The following is a 16,596-nucleotide window of genomic DNA, read 5'->3' on the forward strand; positions in this document are numbered from 1 at the left end:
TCTCAGGATCTCTGCACCCAAATTGCGTGAAAATGTAATCACATGTCAGTTCTAATATAATATATTTGTCCAATGAATATCAGTTTATCATCTGCATTACTTCTTTGTGTAGCAATTTTAATTGCCTGTAGTGTACATAGACAAGCGTCCTTGTTGGTGCTTCACATTTTATGTTAGTTGTGTTCGCCGGTGAAGTTTCGAACCCTTCTGGCATATGGCAGAGCCGTCGTATAGCGTCAAAATTGGGTCTACATACGACTCGCATTACAACCAGCTTGCTGTTACTGAGTTCTTGTGTGCAGAAAAAGAAACCGTGTTGGACATCCATAAAAGTTTGTGCGCAGTGTAAGGCGACGCTGCAGTTGATAGGAGTGCAGTTGGGCGATGGGTGAAGAAAGTTACAGCCTCAGGAAATGTAGAAACAGAGCTCCATGATCAGCCACGGTCGGGACGTCCTGTCACAGCCACTGCTCCAGACATAGCTGAATCGTGCGGGTGCCATTATTCGTTGCGAATGGCGCAATACTGGTCGACAATTGGCTCTACAGTTGTCGGTCAGCATTGGAAGTGCGAGAGTGTCAGTTGTGCAATGAAAACATGGCTACGTCTATAGGACAAGTGGTGTTACCAGCAGAGTATACATGCGCTTCCACAACGTTGGCGTACGGCCATAGAAGGTGATGTAGAGTACATTGAGAAATAGGAAATGGAAAGGAATGGCGATTACGTTATCAACAAATTCTGACTGTGAACAACAAATATGTTCTGAGAAAAAAATGTGGGGCATTACTTATTGAACGACCCTCGTAGTAAGGCCACTAGAGAAACTTAAAAAGAAATAAGTAGTCAATACCTTGTAATACCGTCCGTATTGTTATTTCCGTTCCGATATTATACAGATGTCGGCAGAATTTTCAATAACGTTTAAATGTGTGTGAATTCCTGAGGGACCAAATTGCCGAGCTCATCAGTCGCTAGACATACTGATAGTTTACCGTCTACCTCCTTGCCTAGAGACGCCAGATGAAAGTTGATGTCGTCAAGCCCTGAATCGGAGAGGAGCTTGAGAGCGCTACCTAGAGAGCGTGCCCTTTCAGTACGATACTAGGCAAGGGGCTGGAAGGCTCACACGCTGATGTGTGGGTCCCTGCATTCTGTATCTTATATTTCAAATGAATTCCATTAGCTTGACTTCTTTGTGATTTGTAAGGTATGTTAAAGATTGATGACAATTGATTACGTACTTATTTTAAATATTATCACTCGATTTTACAGCGATTGCAGCAATTGTTCCAGTTTACAGATATAACAATTTTACAACTTAATGCTCGGGTATATTATATACCAATCAGCACGCACTTTTCTACGGGCAAGACGGAGTTGCGTTGGCCAAATGTATACCACCAAAGCCTCCCAATATTTTACATAGGACATCCACTACGTGAGGAGGATAACAGGCAAACTGGGGACCAGATACATTAACACAGGGGGGTCAAACCTCCGAAATTAAACGTGAACATTCATTTCCTTACGCAATCCGAAGCTGGAAATAAAAGAATTAGTACAAATATTCAAATACCTCTCTTCCACGCGTGAACATTGAGACAGACGCACTGAGAGCACGTCTGCTCACTTACCCGTGTTCTGTAATACCCCTCCTAGAATATGGCGGGCACCAGGAGGTCTTCCTCTGCCAACCTCTCCACCACAAATCTTGTGACATTGGAAAGTCTTTGACTTTTACCTGCCTGTGCTGTTTCTCTGATCCCCTACCCAGAAGTGAGGTTGGCACTACTATACTACAGAACTACTTCCCAACAAAGATTTGGCCACGCTTTACGGGAGGATTAGGAAATTTTATGTGCAGATTCACATTCACGTACAATAAATGCATAATACACGACACATATAAATACGTATTATGAAGCCTTACACATTTCTTTCCACCCGTCCACATAGGTTCTGTTGCACCCGCGACCGGCCGCGTCGTGCAATAAAATTGGCTGCGGAGCCGCCTCTGTCTCTATTTCCCGGTGCGAGCGAGCAGCGAAACCTGCTGCTTATAGAGCGGAAACTACTGTACCGTTTCAATACACACTACTGAAACTAACTTATGCTAAGAACAACACACACACACACACACACACACACACACACACACACACACACACACACACACACACACATAGTCGAGGGAGAACTCGAACCACCGGCGGGAGGGGCCGCGCAATCCGTGAGATGGCGCCTCTAACCGGGCGGCGTAGAATTTTCAGCACTGTTGTTGCTACAAAATAAATTATCCGATCAAAAGTATCCAGACGCCTATACATAATGCGGAATGGAACGCTAGATGTTGCCAGAGGCAGACCTGTCTGTATAAAAGGAGGGAGAGTATTCATTTACTGACCTCGATTACTACCAGCCGTGACCTGAAGTCTTACCATGACGCTAACAGCAAAATCGCTGTCCCATTCAAAAGCAATGAAAGAACGCTCATCCAAGGGAGTGCTAAACCGAGATATCACGCAGAACACAATGCGACAGGATTCGTATCAGTCATGCTTCACGATCACTGCCCCATTTAAAAAGCAGCCGTTTGCATCGTGGTGTTACCGGCAGACTACGAATGAGACGGTAAGTCACTAGTCCCGCTGCTGCTAGCCCCCAACAATGGTGATGGATGATACACAGTGTTGCGGGGGGTCCATTACTTGTTCTCGGGTGGCAGGCGCAGATGCGAACCTTTTGCGATTTGCTTGGTGGACAATATAGCGATCCTACCACAGGTGGTCGACCGGAATCTAGACAACCATCTTGTCCGTACTCTTCTGGTGTGCTGCTGCTCGGTATGGGATCCTTACCGGTTGGTGCTGACGCAGGAGATCGAAAAAGTTCAAGGAAGGGCAGCTCGTTTTGTATTATCGCTAAATATGGTAGAGAGAGCCACGGAAATGATACTGATTTGGAGCGCCAGTCATTGTAACATAGGCGTTCTTCCTTGCAGCGCCGGCCGGTGTGGCCGAGCGGTTCTAGGCGCTTCAGTGGGGAACCGCGAGACCACTACGGTCGCAGGTTCAAATCCTGCCTCGGGCATGGATGTGTGTGACGTCCTTAGGTCAGTTATGTTTAAGTAGTTGTAAGTTCTAGGGGACTGATGACCTCAGATGTTAAGTCCAGAATCTTTGTAGTGCCAGTAGAAGAATAAGGTGAAGAAGAATGTGAAAGTATTTTGTTCAGACCTACTTACATAGGAATACATGATCTTCGTAATAATGTAAGAGAGCTCGCACGGGAAGATTTAGATGTTCCTCTTTTTCCTGTACGTTCTTCGATAGTGGAACAGTAGGGAAACAGCCTGAAGATGGTTAGATGAATCTTCCGCTGACCATTAGAGTGTGAATTGCAGAGTAGTCACGTATATATCGGTGTGGACACAAATGACAAGTATAACTGTCCTGAAGTTCCTATGCATCGGGCCACTGTGAGATCCGAATGCTCCACAAATCTGGAAATTGCGAGATACGACCATCTGGCGTTCTGGAGACCCACAGTGAGGTCTCTTACACACCCCTTCAGGTGCTGATAAGGCTATCTCTTACTAGTACACCCTTCGCGCTCCTTGCTTACCTTACTGTGCCCGGTAACAACACTGAACACGTACGACACTAATGCGCTCTGGTGTCCGTTCTAGCTGTCACAGGTAATTGTAGCCCCAATCGTTCACACCACCTTTGATATGTACGTATTCCATGTCAAACTGACATCCGACCATGTCTTCACTGTATTCCAATTTATTTGTCCGACAGTGTACTTGAATGTTATCAGTTATAAAGTCCATGGAACGTCCTGAAATAATAGCCCTCGTAGTAACGCTACCAATCAGCACATACCGATGTAACTCGTAGAATATCATTTGCGTCGCTGCAAGGGCTGTGCCGCTCGCGTGTGAAATTTCTGGTGCCGGTGCGACCTCGCAGCAGACACAATACGCTTCCAGGCGCGGCGTCAAGGATCACTAAGTTTGTTTGCGGAGGGGAAACATAACACAAACAGCTGGCGGCTGCCGTGACGTTTCCACTGCACTGACGACAGCTTTATCAGGGACACCAGCAGCTGGCGCTCGCCCTCTCCGCTTCACCACCTAATTTTTCCCCCCTCTCATAAACAAAATACTTCATTACTCCTGGAAATATGAATGCGTAACGTGACGTTCTGAATAGTTACGTAGTTGAAAAACATTACCGCCCTGAAATTGCTTTCGTATGCTGGACCTGCTGAGAAAAATGCCGTTTGGTCGCTGCTCCTGATGTACGTATTAACACAACACGGTTTTTTTTTATTTATATAGTTTGATCCCTTGTGCGGCTTCCTAGTGGTTAAATTAACAACAGTGCAGACACATATAGCCATGGGTATCCAGACACAATACTGATGCTGCTATATTGTGTCGTATCTTGCATCAAGAGAAATGTGTTCTGATGCAAAATAAAATGAGGAGTGACGAAACACACCTTTACAAGGTTGTGCCTTAGTGTTATAATCTCGTTCCCGTTTGTCAGTGCTTCTCTGTAGTATATCAGTGAGTAACTTTATGCTTAAAGGCAATAAATCTTATTGTTATAGTGATCATTTGTTTTCATTCGTTGCTAGAAGATTCCCCTTCCCATTAATATAAGGACTGGAATGAAATTTTCACTCTAAAGCGGAGTGTGCGCTGATATGAAACTTCTTGGCAGATTAAAACTTGCGGGGCGTGAGTCGTGCTTGGGCAGCTCAGTTGGTAGAATATTTGCTTGGGAAAGACAACGGTCACGAGTTCGAGTCTCGGTCTGGCACACAGTTTTAATCTGCCAAGAAGTTTCAGTATAAGGGCTGTTCGAAAAGTAAGGCCCGATAGATCGCAAAATGAAAACCACAGTGATTTTTTTTTCAACAGTTAGACGCACCTTCCAGTTACCTTTCTAAATAGTCGCCGCTCCGACTTAATCATTTCTTGTGGCGTTGTATAAACTTTCTTGAACCCTCGCCACAGAACGCAGCCGCAAGTGCCTTCTGTCAATTCTCTACGCTGGTCTGCCCCTCGTTGTTTGTGCCAAAATGTTGTCTTTGTAGTCAGCGGTTCATGTGAGCACAAATGAACAATGGACAAAGCCAATTAACTGCTGTATTGTGGATAATGAAAAACTTCCCATCGAGAACCATGCGGGAGCATCTTCATTGCACCTGCAGAATTCGGTTAAAAATTGTCTTGAAGAAAGAAAAGCATGACATTTATGTTATGTGGGCTGCATAGCTTCAGGCGAAATCTCTCACCACATCGACACACCTGGTGGAAGACAGTGTTGTTTTAGGTATTTCTACGCGATCACTTTGCAATCTGAACAGGAAAGAGCGACATGAAGCGATCGACAGGCACACTAAAGTTAAATGAATATTGATAGGGGTGGCCCAATTAAGCATAAAACAAATGGGTGCCACACCAATCTGATGGAAGTTTGCACAGATGTCCATACATCGGTTATCACTTTCCAATTACGCCTCGTATACCTAAGGGAGTTGGTGTGGAACCCACCTTTTTTACGCTTACTGGAGCGACCCCTATCAATATTCATTTAAACAAGACATTTCCGTTTTGGGGTAGCGTTGTGTACATAGTTCCGCGTAGTCAGTGCGTACACAACTTTCCCACTAGAGCGCGCCCCGCTAAGCACAACAGTGCAGGCGCAGCGCTCGTCCATCTCCGCAGTACGAGATGGCGCTGCCGTAGAGACGGACCAAGTTCTGCTTCCGCCGATCCGCCTATTAATATGTAAAGCAGCCAATGAGATTGCTGCTAACGTAGAACCTTTTCTCCTCGCGAATCACACTCGCGCAGATACCTGAATGCGTGAGGTATTATAACGAGTGTACAGACCTCCGATTAGTCAGTCTGCATTTGTCTGCACCAGTCTGTGCCAGTCTGCATTAGTCTGTACCAGTCTATAGTCAAGTTTCAGTCTGTACCTAATAAGATTATAATATTCCTGTACATAGCCATGAAGATAAATGTATAGACACTTTGTCAAGTATCAGAGGTATGTGAGAATAAGATTAACGTACCAAGACCAAAGCAACTTCGGATTGTCAATTGTAAACAGCATCCAGAATCAAGTTACGTAATGTCTACGCTTTTTATTATTTTAATAAATGTGTGTGAAAATTAATCAAGTTCTGTTTAAAGTTGGTCACCGTCAATCTGCTACTCTAAGCGTGCAAGTAGCATTTCTATCGTCTGACCTAACGGCAGAAGATAAACACGCCACAATAAGACCACGAGACATATTGCTGACACTCGCCTACTTCGTTAGAGCGTCGAGTCAAATAATGTGATGGTGTGTGTACCGAAGGTCTTACAGTATGCACACCGCAAGCAGTGTACTCATTGTAAATTAATTTGCTTTATTATTTGGGGTGTTTTCTCATTTAACTGGCTTTCAGCGCTTGGCATTGTGCATCATAGAGGTATGCACACCGCCACAACCGAAACCCCACAGTGGGGAGCTTCTATATCAGCATACTCTGAAACGAATCTAACTGGTGAACAGCCTGGACCAGAGGGCTTGCCTTTATTAAGTGATTTAAGCTGTTTCACTACGTTGAGGATATGTACATTTATGTTTTAGGCTACCTTGGTCCATGGTTGTGTAACCTTTGACGCCTTGCAGGTGCCTAACTTCGTTGTGAGCCACTGTAGTCTGTAGTCCGATGGACAGGGACACGTACCTGTGCCCCTCGGTCTAGGTCTGGCTTTCGCCAAGAGCAGCAGGCGGCGTCGACGGAAGCCCGCGTTTAGGTGGTGATGGCGGACGGGCGGCGCCCCGCAGCCCGCCCGCTATTCCTGGCTGTTTGGTGTGACAGCTGCGCGCTGAAACCTTACCCCGGCGCACTGATTTACGCCCGTCGCGAGGTAAACAAACCGGCGCAGACACAAAGTAGCGCGCCGAGAGCGGGGCGCCGGCCTCGCAGCGCCGCCCCTGCGCTGTAGAGTCCGCGGGGCGCAGCTGATTTATAGCGATAAACACCCACACTGCCCCACTGATCTCCAATTTGCTCGTGGTTTGGAAGGAGTGAATGGAGTGTAAACGGGAGACTGTAAACGCCCGGCGTCCATTTACGCCTTCCGGCAGATTTTCTCCAAACAGCATTTGGGTGAAGCAATGCCCTCGCTCGTGTAGAGTGGAGTGGACATTGGAGCAGTGGTGGAAATATTTACGTCACTGTTTGTGGAATCGCCCTGGTTCCATTGCTGAATGTACACACGGGAGCTTGATACTGCTTTCGAAACTCCCAAATATCCAGAGACTGCGATTTTTGTTTCTTTTTATATAAGGAGCATTACTCCTTACTTACTACCTTGAGGTAGTAATTATGGTCTATACAACTAGCGTTGTTGATCGGGACACCAAAATCCAGTGATCTCCATCTGAAGTGGATTCCTAACTCCAAATCTCTAAGCGTGCCGACCACAGACCTTCATCTTGCCCAGGTACATTATGGTGACCAGGAAGTTACAACAACCCCCTTGCTTTCCGGAATTTGCGAAATTACAAGTTGACAATGACCGTGAATAGTGAATTTTGACCCATGTCGGGATAAGGCATCCGAATCCGAAGTAAATAATGATTATTCCGCGGGAAACAAGAGACGTTATAACTTGATCGTTATTGAATGAGTAATTTCATTCGATAACGATCAGTAAATAAATTTTGCAAGTGGAAATTGTGCCGAAAGAAATGATTAAGTTGTAAAGGCAATTAAAAAATCGGTCGCCAGCTCAACTGATGAGCGACAGTACTGTTAAGTACGTGAATAATTGTGTCAAAAATAAAGTTTACCTGTTTGTAGCGCAGCAGGTGGAAGTGCTGTGTCAGGCTTAGTAGTCATATAAAACAATGTCATAACAATCTAACTACACTTAAAAATTAATGGTTAACTTCCAATAAGTATTTTGATAATTATTTTGTTCGTAATTTGTCAGCTAAGTGCAATGCTGACAACACAGATAATTATCTATCGAGATTTTGAATAATGGACTGTCATTCTGTCGTTAAAATTAGATGCTCTGCATAGTTTAATCTACTGATAACGAAATACATTGCCAATAATTAATTAACTATATTTTGAATGATAATAATCCATTAATTGGGGGAGTGTCAGGTGGAATAAGCTTTATAGTTTCATGAAATATACTTGAACTAACTTCAGCTGAATATGCATTGAAATAAATCTTAATAATCAAATTGATTACTTTAGTCTATTATTAAGTTACTACGGTTGTCGTAAGCGTATTAAGTACAACAATTAACTACGATAACCAGTCTGAAATTTACTCTTCACCATCTATGCAAAAAATTTGATAATTAACATATTTTCTCTTGATAATGAAGTGACTCACTCGGTTCAATAAGGTGTTATTCTCGGGTAGAATGTAACTGCAACACTTCGATTATAAAGTGCTTGTTATTAATTGTCCAACTTCAGAGAAAAGCGCAGTCACTGGCAAGCCTTCTACAATTTTATCCTACGAAAATTACGTGGATCTCACTTCCCTCGTTGTCCGTGGAACGACGGAAGTCCACGGCAGCGACACGATGTGGCAGCGGGCTTTTACTGTTGCGACTTGGGCCCACAGTGCGCTTCACATTAATCCATAATAACTCGCCCGGCCATGCTTCCAGATATGCCGACTATTACTTTCCGTCGTACTTGGGTCCACACACCAGCCGTTAGAGGTAACACAGCTAGGACTAGCAGCACTCGACTGTACGTCTTACTCCGAGCACGGCGTCACTGCTACTACTGCCCTCTGGCGCTCTCCCGCGCCCAGCGGTACGACAAAACAATCTCTCTGACTTCAGCGTTAACTAAGTATGCCCTGACTTGCCAGTGTTCAATATTACATAATTTAAACATAGTATTTAGAATACAGATTTTCACTAGACAAAACATCGTATACAAACAGTTTCATGTGTTATGTAAGTGAAAAAATTCATTCCAAGCACTGCGTTGTAGCGTCACAAAGTAACACTAGAAAATGGTTCAAATGGCTCTGAGAACTATGGGACTTAACGTCTGAGGTCATCAGTCCCCTAGGCATAGAACTACTTAAACCCAATTACCCTAGGGACATCACACGCATCCATGTCCGAGGCAGGATTTGAACCTGCGACCGTAGCAACAGCGCGGTTCCAGACTAAAGCCCCTAAAACCACTCGGCCACAGCGGCCGGCGGAGCGGTCTAAAGTTATGGTGATTCTCGTGTACGCCTGTGATCGTGTTATCTTATCGCATTACGTTCCTCCACTGCAGACCGTCATTGCACAGTATTACTGTTCGTTTTTGGAGCATCACCTGCGACCAGCTTTGCGGAAGAATTGCCGACACTTTCTGCTCAAACCACCCATTATTTTGCACGACAATGCGCTGGCACATACAGTGCAAGCTGTGGCTGCTCTGTTTGGTCGATGGGACTGGGAAATACTGTACCATCCACCATTGTATTGTATGTTAACCGAGGACCTAGAAAAGAGCTCCGTCCCCGCCGCAGCCGCAGTGGTCCACAACCCCACGACGACTACCGCAGTCCACTTCACCCCTCCGCCGACCCACACCGAACCCAGGGTTATTGTGCGGTTCAGCCCCCAGTTGACCCCCCAGGGAACGTCTCTCGCCAGACGTGTGTAACCCCTACGTTTGCGTGGTAGAGTAATGGTGGTGTACGCGTCCGTGGAGAACTTGTTTGTGCAGCAATCGCCGACATAGTGTAAGTGAGGCGGAATAAGGGGAACCAGCCCGCAGTTGCCGATGCAGATGGAAAACCGCCTAAAAACCATCCACAAACTGGCCGGCTCAGTTGACCTCGACACAAATCCGCCGGGTGGATTCGTGCCGGGGACCAGGTGCTCCTCCTCGTCCGGAACCATCCACCATAATCCCCGGACTTAAGTCCTTGTGGTTCAAAATGGCTCTAAGCACTATGGGACTTAACAGTGAGGTCATCCGTCCACTAAACGTAGAACTACTTAATCCTAACTAACCTGAGGACATCACACACATCCATGCCCGAGGCAGGATTCGAACCTACGACCGTAGCAGCCGCGTGGTTTCGTACTGAAGCGCCTAGAAGCGCTCGGCCACCGTGGCCGGATAAGTCCTTGTGACTTTGATTTGGCTCCGAAGATGCATTCGCCTCAGAACTGTTCCAGAGATTCGACAGGCAGTAGACCGCTCCATTCGCACCATCAACAGAACAGGCTCTGCTAACGGTATACTACGCCTTCCACATCGCTGGCAACGGATTCTACACAACGCTGGTGACTACTTCGAAGGACCGTAACAGGTGCAAACACGTAACTCTTCTGTATGGGTTGTGAATAAATATTTGTCACTATTAAAGTTCCAACCCTGGTTCAGTGTGTCTCACCATCGAAAACAACACAGTGAGATTAAAATGAAGTATCAAACTGGGAAGTGTGGAAGTAATAACTTTTCTACATATAACCCAGTCGACTCGGCGCGTTAAGGTGCTAAAGAAATTTCATAAATAAAATTTGTTAAATAGGTCTAACATGTGTTCGTATGCTTACCACTTAATGTGCGACATTTTGACAATGTGCTTCACATCTCCTGCACGAACTGGCCAATAATATTGTTCTGTCATGGGGCGGGATGGTTGCATAAAACGTTATCGGTAGGGGTAGCTGATTCATCCTGCTAGATCCACGCCTGTCTCGGCCTCTAATTCAGTAACGCCAAAGTAACTGTATGACGCCACTGATGCTGAGTTATAAGATTCTTCCAGACGTACGGGGTGGATTGCTGTTTGTGCTGGGACCACGAAACCCCCATAGGGCAGTCGGTTTACCGAGCACTCCGGCGCCCGAAGCCCTCCCACGTATTTATCCGGCCCCAGGGGCCAGTTGGAGCACTGTCCAGATTACCGAGCGCTGGGCCCGTCCGCATTTCTTGCTAATTAATTCCCGCCAGTAGATAAACGCGGAGCGCCCAGCCAGCCAGACGAGCCCTAAAACCACCGATTCGCGCGCGCACCTGCACAACCGCGTAGTTTAACGTCCCCACAGATAGCTCTCTCTCTTTCTCTCTCTCTCTCTCTCTCTCTCTCTCTCTCACGCAGACGCATACACACATTCGCATACGTATACACATACACACAACTCCCCCTGCTGCCTCAATTTTATTCCGATCACGCAGCGCGTATTGGGAGCCCTTGTCGCAGCGTGTGTTGCTGAATATATTCTGTATGCTAAAGCGGCCAGCGCGCTATTAAAATTGCATTTATTTCTCCGAGGCCTCGGAAGATATATCCCGAGTGAGTGCGGCCAGCTATATTTCATTTACATATACAATTATACACTGGTAACCCTGCAAAATCCATAGTAGACAGTACGTTTTACTGCGCCAAATATTAAGTTGGAGTGTGGGAACAATGACTACTTACATGTCTCTGTGCTGCTTCTCGTTAAACTTGATCTTTACAGGTTCTACCGGGAAGCTATGCGACAAGTAACCTCAGTTTCCGTGCATCACGCTAGAACTTGAGGGGGTGACTGGGGGTGGGGGATGGGAGGGGGGTGAGCTAGCAAATAATAGTCGCTGGCACTGACTCACGCAGTACATCAGTGTGCCTAGAAATGAGTAATAAGATAGCCACATCCCTTCGCCTACGGATGTCGTTCAAAATGAGCGTTCCAGTTGATTATTTCACCAAGTATAAAATCTATGGTGCGGTTATGGTTTGCAATCCAAAATCATAGACTCATTCAGACAATGGATTTCATTTACCATTATCAGTTGAATTTCGCCAAATCAGGACCAAGTGTAACAGCTGTTGTACAGTTTTGTTCTCTTCTTTCTTCTTTCCATGTCTCCCCTCTCTTCTTTCGTGTTTTCTTCTAAAACCTCTTGACTTCTTGTACTTTTGCCCTGATGTCCTGTTGAAACTTCCCCTTCAAAAATTAAGAATGACTGTGCTGGTAAACCTCTACGTTATTTGATTTTCAAACAGCTGAGCAAAACTGAACGTATTCAAATAAATCACTCTTTACTTACTCTGATCATCACTAAACTGACGCACAATATTTTTTTTAGCGCAACGCAGTCTGACTTTGAAAAATCCCTACAAAAGAATAGCCCTAACTAACAATAATCTTTGCCCTTCGTGATCACTTACCTCACAAAAACCTTCGTTACTCGAATTACTGCAATACAGCGAGCGCCAATACTGCCAGCTAAATAAAAGATTCAAACTACTGAAGGCACTAACTACTGATAGGCATAGTTAGCGAATGAAAGATTTTAATAGAGAACAAACAATGTATTTAACTTAAATAGTGTTTAATATATATATGTCAGTTGATGAAATGAAATGTCGTGTGACGAGGACCTCCCGTCGGATAGACCGTTCGCCTGGTGCAAGTCTTTCGATTTGACGCCACTTCGGCGACTAGCGCGTCCATGGGGATGAAATGATGATGATTAGGACAACAGTACACCTACTCCCTAAGCGATGAAAATCTCCGACCCAGCCGGGAATAGAACCCGGGCCCTTTGGATTGACAGTCTATCAGTTGATGACAACCAGTCTTACAAATTTCCTTTTTCTCACGGACATACGTACAGATCGCCCGCTCTCAAAACTCTGCCATCTCTCTCCCCACATCCACCACTGCTGCCGGCTCATCTCCAACTGCGCAACGCTACGCGCTGTTCACATCCAACAACCCAACGCTACACAAGCAAATAATCTAACAATGAGCCCAACCACCCAAAGACTCCACACAGCACAGTCAGCGAATTACATACAGAACACTACGTGGCGTTACCAACATAAAAACCTATATAGCCTACTTACACAGTCTGTTTTCTTTGTCTTTAATTCCCAACTCCTGTAGATCTTTCTTACCTTCAGTAAACCGTGCAATTTGGGCTATTTCATCTTTGTCAGACACGCTGAATACTTTTTGTATACCTCTTCTTATCTTTGCTTTTTAAGAGGCTACGAAATCTAATCTCCCATTTTGTCATTGTAATTACTATATTCTCATTTTTTGCATATTCCTCCTTGTTACTTTTCAATTTACAGTCTGAGTTACGTATTTTCCATCCAAATTTTTTACAACCATTCTCGTGTGTTTCTTTTACAAATTATTTAACTCTAACCAGCGAGACATTCTGAGACATAAAGACATCCAGTTTAAATCACCACTTTCTAATCCCTTGATTTTGTGTTAATACGAAAGAATTTTTTCGTACGTGTCCTTTGTTAGATGGAATTCCATTTCCATTTTTCTGGATTTCTCTTTGTTAGTTGCTTTGTGCAGAGCATTTAGCCAGACCATTTCTCCCAGTTATTTAAATTCTGAAACTTTCTTTATTTTCCATATGCTGAAAGATTTGAAATTTGTGGTAAGGTCTTATGGCACCAAACTGCTGAGGTCATCCGTCCCTAAGCTTACACACTACTAAACTAACTTACGCTAAGGACAACACACACACACATTCCCGAGGGAGAACTCGAATCTCCGACGGAGAGAGCCGCGCGTACCCTGACAAGTTTCCCGAGACCACACGCCTGCCTCGCGCGGCTTCCATATTTTGATTCCATATATTCCATTTTAACGGTGGTCATGTATACGTTTTCTTCAAACTAAATTGGTTATCCAGTTTCTTCGGTAACTCTTGGACACTGTTTATCTTTTTTGCTGTACCTTATAGATTCCTTGACGATACTGCTAAATCATCAGCAAAAGTTAACGGTCAGTTTCAGTGTTCTCTCTCATTCTTCAAAGTTTCGCTTTATTTATTCCCTCTTTTTCTGTTCCTTTTCTCCATTCTCGCACTACTTTCTGAAAACGCAGTAGAATAGTGATGGAGAAAATCCACTTTCCAGCCTCCCCCCTGATGTTTTTGATACTGCATCTCAAAATTTAACTTTGGCAATTGCATTAGTCAAAGGTTGCTTAATGATAGCCAATGATTTATTGTCAGCTCATAATTCATTTAAGAGATTGTATATATAATTTATCTCTGACGACGGAATCATCGACCTTTTCAAAATCAACAAAGGATAAATAAAGATAACGAGATCGAAATTTCTTTTACCTGATTAAGAGGTTAAGGTTAAATACCTCTTCGACACACCATCTTGCTCTCACAAACCCTTCGATGTTCTAATTGTTCCTCCATTTGTTTTTCTGGTCTATTATGCAAAGCTTTAGGCAGGGGAGGAGAGATATTCTTCAGTAATTCAAATGTTCAAATGTGCGTGAAATATTATGGGGCTTAACTGCTAAGGTCATCAGTCCCTAAGCTTACACACTACTTAACCTAAAGGACAAACACACACCTCCATGCCCGAGGGACGACTCAAACCTCTGCCGGGCCTGCCGCACAATCCATGACTGCAGCGCCTAAGACCGCTCGGCTAATCCCGCGCGGCTTCAGTAATTATTTCCATCTATTACATCTCTCGTTTTGTGTAATAGATTATTCTTCCATTAATTCACAAAAAACAGCATCAATTTCGTCTGTCGATTTTTCTCACTCTGAGGCGGCGTTGTAAATAGCATCCAAAGCGAGAATTCGACTGTTCATTCGGTCTTTATTTGGACCTCTCTGAAGAAGCCACCTCGCATTTCCACAATAGATAGTCTTTGGTCACATGGACCAACACTTAAGCTCTCATGTGATAGCATAATACCTCAGCCCTGAAGGGTAAGTTGTGCTATATATGTACTGAGCGTGTTGTGTGTGTGTGTTCGTGGTGTCTGTGTATAAGAGCGAAGAACGAATGTTCATGATGATCGCATAATTGGTCATCCGGCTGCAGATAATAACTAAGTAATACAGAAAACTAAAAAAATAATTTGTGAAAACCGCCATTTCACGATATTTCAACTGTCGGACAACTATCCGAAGATTTCTTCGAGTGTTTTGCTTTAAATCGTAACAATTAGAGCACCGTAAGTTACGCGCTCGTTGAACTCCAAAACAATTAGGCAGCAGAATTATACGCGAAGAGAATTGTCATCCCTTCAAGATATGTGTAGGTGCTTAGATCTGAATGGTGATTATTTAGAGAAGTAATAGAAAGATCTAGTGAGTGATACTGATTCAACACTTAATCGTATTGTTGGAACATTTTGAGCAGGTGTTTATCAAGTATAAGGTTTCATTCGTCAAGCGGCCTTTAGATCAGACCTTGTAGGAGTTCCCTTAAAATTTCTAACGAATGTAAGAGGCCTGTGACTATTTGGGTTGCCCCTTTTTATCTGCATTTGTCGTCGCGGTTATCCATTCTATTATGAACGACAAAGAGTGCGCTGGGATCCAGTACAGTCGAAACAAATGTTTTACTAAGAGCTTCTATTGAAAAATAATCACCGAAGAAGCGAAGGTCATTTGTTTTACTTACAGACGAGTCGATGTTATCGTTCTGGTTGGTGCCCCTGAGAGGCGGTGGGACATAAGTACTCTGTAGCTTGCATATGCAATGTGTGTTGCCTATATTCCAGTCACTTGTTCCGCGTGAAAGAGCGAGCATAATTAAGTTCCTAATTCGCTTCTAAAATACGTTATTCCACTTAGAGACGCTCACTCTTAAGGTTTACTTGCTGAAACCACTCCGTTAATTTACTGAGATAGGTAATATACAGTACATCTGGTTGGTGGACTGTGCTAGTTCGGTGAAGTGTAGTCGTCCCATGGGCGGGGGATGCTTAACTGCCGGCTTCAGTGGCCGAGCGGTTCTACGTGCTACCGTCTGGAACCACGCGACCGCTACCGTCGCAGGTTCGAATCCTGCCTCAGGCATGGATGTGTGTGATGTCCTTAAGTTAGTTAGGTTTAAGTAGTTCTAAGTTCTAGGGGACTGATGACCTCAGAAGTTGAGTCCCATAGTGCTCAGAGCCATTTTAACCATTTTTTTTTTATGCTTAACTTCGCCTTGAGTCGCCGCGAAGTATCAGCGAACGGTTTGTTTGTAACAAAAGTTGTTTTCTATGACATTATCTGTGACTCCTAGACGTCGATGCAAAGATATAAGTACGTTCTTTGAAAGATGCGCGTGTGTTTAATCTATTTTTCTTTTGTTTCAGGTAAAGCACCATCGTTTCTCACAAAGTCTACTTGCTACGTAAGTATTCCTGAGAGCATTCACTTTTCTAGAGAAGGGTGGGAATGAGGTGGTGAAAGTTTAATGGTTCGAGAAAGGTTACAGCAGACAACATGGTGTCTTACAGCCACAGAGCGGCATAAATTAAAATAAAGCACTACAATAAAAATGTGCAGCGATGAGTCCATGATGTGTTACAGTCCAATAATATTTGCAATAGTTAATCACTCTTCTTTTTCACGAATTTAACCGTTTATGGTCAGCTATTTTTCTCATTATTTTGGGATAATTCTACTTTTCTTCTTTACATTAACTTATGTCTAATGAGTTAACATTCTCCAGCATTGTTAGACACTACATTGTACATGCACTTTGCCTCTACGTAAGCATCTGTCTGTTCTCTTCCAACTGCCTGAATCTTCAGT

The 16,596-nt window shown here is 44.2% G+C and overlaps 1 protein-coding gene across 1 annotated transcript in view; it reads left to right on the forward strand.

Annotated features, from left to right (window-relative positions):
• LOC126284394 (netrin receptor UNC5C) overlaps window positions 1-16,596 on the forward strand; it is a 1,047,805-nt gene that overhangs the window by 385,611 nt on the left and 645,598 nt on the right. The window lies entirely within an intron of this gene.

Source organism: Schistocerca gregaria, chromosome 8 (assembly GCF_023897955.1).
Source record: "Schistocerca gregaria isolate iqSchGreg1 chromosome 8, iqSchGreg1.2, whole genome shotgun sequence".
Classification (NCBI taxonomy): Eukaryota; Metazoa; Arthropoda; class Insecta; order Orthoptera; family Acrididae; genus Schistocerca; species Schistocerca gregaria.